Here is a 3,916-nt window from a genome sequence, read left to right on the forward strand (position 1 = left end):
TACAAAAAATAGTTTTATTGGAATACAAGTTATATTTTAATATAAATATATAAATCAAAATGCTTTTTATTTAGAGTTAAAAATTTGTTATTTTTTTTAATTATTCTAAAGTAGAAAATAGAAAATATATGTTTTAAAGATACTTTACTAAAGGTTAAGTTATTATATTATTCTTACTGTAATAAAAAATTGTAATACATAATTTAATTACATATGTTGTATGTAATTTCACGTAGATTTATAATAAAATCTTTAAATATTTCAAAAATTTATCTTTTGTAAAATTTATTGAACTTAAAATTCAAAAATTTAATTTTGTTAAAAACATTTTTTTTAATATTGAATTACATAAAGACTTCAAATCACAAGTCCAGAAATATAAATAAATTAAATATAGATATCTTACAAGCCATTTTAATTTAATAATGAAATATAAATTTTATCATCACTTTAATACTTTATTAAATATTTTATCTGAAATCTAAATAATTTATTAGTTATATAAAATTAATAATTGAATCAATAATTTTACTTGTTATATAAGTGTTTTTTTCTTATAATAAAGTTAAGTACATTTTTTATATTACAAATTATATATTAATAATAAAATTTAATCTAAATTATATATATATATGTTTTACTGTAATTTATATAATTATATTACAGTAGACCTTCCTATAACATGGTAGATACCTTCCATGTTTTATGAAATTTATGTTGTACGAGTCCTTAAATACATGAGCCAATCATAGCCCGGCACGTATACAGTTTACGGACTATAGCTGTTTGAAAGGTTTTCTTCCATAAAATTAATTGATTCTAGACTAATTTGACTCAACATATCCAAAACACATATAATTTTTTGGGAATAATCCATATAAACTATGCTATAAACAAAAAATTGTAAGATTACTTACCTAGTGTGCACCATTCAACGACGCCATTGCTTAAGCTTGTTTTCATTGTGGAGCGGCTTATCGAACGGCAGGTGCGTGTTTCCTGATAAATTATTTTTCTGTGAAAAATTTGCTGAACTTTGGAGACATCATTAATTTAAATATAATTTTTATGGACGTTAAATAATAAATGGTTTTTAGTAGGTCCGCTGCTCATTTAAACTCAACAGTTTGTGCAATATCCACTATTGGTCTAGATTTGACCAATCCTGTTGCCACATGAGTCAGCGATGACGTTTTACCGTATCATACGAGTCTCTTTTAGCGTGTTTATACGAATATAATTGCAATTTTGTCGCCGTTATATATGAATCCATATTATATGAACCCGTTTTATAGGGGGGCCTACTGTATTTATAAAATGAAGTCATTGACAAAATTTTTAATATCTTAATATTAATTATTTTTGTTTATAGAAGCAGAAAAACAATCAATTATGCAAAATTTGCAGAAGACAGTGATGATGACGGTAAGTCCACAATACCATAATTTTTTTCATTTCAACATACATCATGATTTTGAAGTCAAATTTTAAGATATTTTTTATAGAAGAAAAAATTTAAAATAATCAATTTTATTAATTAAGTTATGTTAAAAAAGAAAAAATGTTAAAGTTAAAAAAACAAAAAACAGTATAAATGTCATAAAATTAGACAATATTTGAAAGCTCTCTTTTTATGCTTTTTTTCTGTTAGTGCTACATTTTTGTGTCATCTTAAAATGAGCATTTTAAATATTAAGATGATATTTAAATTAATTACTTGTTATTATCAAAAGTCACTTGAACTGGTATGATCATTAAAGTTTATTAAAGAAGGTAAAGAAGTTTATTATTTCTGTATTATGCATCATGTGGGTCACTTGTGAGGATTCTGACTATTTTGTACTGCAAATGTAAGATGCCATCAATTTTAAGATTAATTTTTATTTCAGACAAATAACAATGAATAAAAATGTAAATGCCTTAGAATTGAAGAAATAGAATAATTTATTCTTTTTATGTTAACATATTCTTATTTAGTTACATACTGTGTATGTAACTAAATAAGTATTATATATGTGTATTATTATATAGTATATATGTGTATTATATAATAATACACATATATAATTCTTATTTAGTTACATACTGTGTATGTAACTAAATAAGTATTATATATGTGTATTATTATATAGTATATATGTGTATTATTATTATTGTTCTTTTGTGCGTTTTTTTATTTTTTTTTTGCGTAAGCAGCTTCAGTATGCCACGCAGAAGAAAATGAGCATTTTTCGAGCACGTTTCTGAGTTTGACCAAGGAAGAATAGTTGCCTATAGGGATTGTGGATTATCGTTCAGAGAAATTGGTGATTGTGTCGGACGTAACCAAGCAACTGTGATGCAGATCTGTAACCGCTGGATGTAGGAGGGAACAACAGACCGACAGGACCGATTGCACCCACCTCGTTGCACCACTGCATGTGATGACAGGCATATCGCGTGCATGGCAGTGATGGATTGCTGTGCTACATTATGAACCATATCACAACAAATTCAGTCTGTTGCGCAACAATCAGTGTCCGCGCATACTATTCGACATCGTTTGCAGCAGAGTGGAATGTCCACAAGGTATCCATTGCCACATTTATAGTTGAGTCAAAACCACAGGTGTTTGCGCCGGCAATGGTATGATGAACGACAGACATGGACAACTGAATGGAACAACATTGTTTTTACTGACGAATTCCACTTCTGCCTGCAACACCACAATGGTCGGATTAGAGTCTGGAGACACCATGGTGAGAGACTGCCGAACTGTTGTCTTATGCATTGCCATACTGGTCCTAGACCCAGTATTATGATTTGGGGTGGTATTGGATTCCACTCCCACACCCCCTAGTACGCATTGCCGGTACACTGACCAGCCAGCACTATATTTCTGAAGTGTTGGAGCCTGTTGTTCTCCCATACCTTCAGAGCTTGCCAACAGACACATTCCAATAGGATAATGCACGACCACATGTGGCACGCATTGCTCAAGACTTTTTCTTCACCATATCAACTTTGGCAATATGTGGAAGCAGAATGGAATGATATACCCCAACAACATATTCAAAGCCTCTTTGAGTCAATGCCGAGGTGTGTAGCGGCGGTTATAGCAAGCAATGGTGGCAACACTCCATATTGATTCCATCATCTTCCTCACGTCAAAAGAGACTGTATTTTCGATCATTAGATCTTTGTACAACATGCTATCTCCCAAATAAATTTGGCTGTGATATCTCTGGTCCTTCTTGGTGTTGCATTTTGGATGGCTAGCAGTGTATTACTGTTTATTTTAATTGTTTTGGTGCCTGCTAATTTTGAAAACATTAACTGACTGATATTATTATTTGTGATTTGGATAAGTTGACTACATTTTGTTATTAAGGTCAAGAAAATATGAATATTTACAAGAAACGTTGAGTAATATTATAATTGTTGAAAATACCCAAATATAAATTTGTTTTCTTTCTTTCTTTTCCCATTTAAAAATTTCAGACTTTTTTCATTCCTGGACACAACTTTGAATATTACCATGATTCTAGAACTGTCTGTATGGTAATTCTATGAGAATGCATTCAATTGTAATTTTCAATCTGTTGGTATTAAAAAAGTTATAAATCAGTTTCTCTAAAAATTAATTTGTTCTAATATTAATAGGCATATATTGAGATGATATTTTATTTTAAGAAGTTAGAAATTCAGCAATTTTTTATCCATAGTTTAAAAAATTACTCTTTTATCAGTAGTTAATTTATAAATAATTTGTTACTTAACAAATTTTACACACGAGTACTAATAAAAGTTTAAATTTTTTATAAACAAGAAAATTATTAAGAAACAATAAAATTATATACATGTTTTGAATCATTTATGTATTTTATAAATTTGTAAAAGTTATATCTTGCAGTCATTTTTTACAAATGGCCCAAAT

At 28.7% G+C, this 3,916-nt stretch overlaps 1 pseudogene; it reads left to right on the forward strand.

Moving 5' to 3' along the window:
* Positions 1-2,203: 2,203 nt before the first annotated feature.
* Positions 2,204-3,638, forward strand: LOC111624624 (annotated as a pseudogene).
* Positions 3,639-3,916: the final 278 nt, after the last annotated feature.

The sequence above is a fragment of the Centruroides sculpturatus genome, unplaced genomic scaffold (genome assembly GCF_000671375.1).
Source record: "Centruroides sculpturatus isolate CEXI.00-Female unplaced genomic scaffold, Cexi_2.0 scaffold56, whole genome shotgun sequence".
NCBI classification, from domain to species: domain Eukaryota; kingdom Metazoa; phylum Arthropoda; class Arachnida; order Scorpiones; family Buthidae; genus Centruroides; species Centruroides sculpturatus.